Consider the following 402-nt stretch of genomic DNA (forward strand, 5'->3'; position numbering starts at 1 on the left):
AAATCATAATTCAAATTCAAATCCAATCTAAAGTCAAAAATTCATATTTGTTAGACATGAAATCTAAAATGTTCATCATGTGGCAATTATTCTTTTGATAATATTGGCAGTGAACTAACTTTTTTCCAAAATGTCTAAGTGCCCTAAACTAGTTAAAACAGTGGCTAAAGCATTTAAATTAAATGCTTTTTAAGTTAAAAAATGCTAAGCTAATGTATTATAATGTTAAGCTTAATGTGGCAGTAGCCTAAGCTATCCTCTTATGCTAAGTGTAAGTTTTATAAATTATAAAACTGTTTTGCTTTTTGAAAATAAAAGAAAGCAGAGAAGTTTTAAAAGAAAGCCAAAAAATGTGTGAAAAGGCCCACTGCCCCTGGGCCTAGACCCCCCCCCCCTCGGCCT

This window comes from Triticum dicoccoides, chromosome 7A (assembly GCF_002162155.2).
Source record: "Triticum dicoccoides isolate Atlit2015 ecotype Zavitan chromosome 7A, WEW_v2.0, whole genome shotgun sequence".
In the NCBI taxonomy this organism is placed as follows: Eukaryota; Viridiplantae; Streptophyta; class Magnoliopsida; order Poales; family Poaceae; genus Triticum; species Triticum dicoccoides.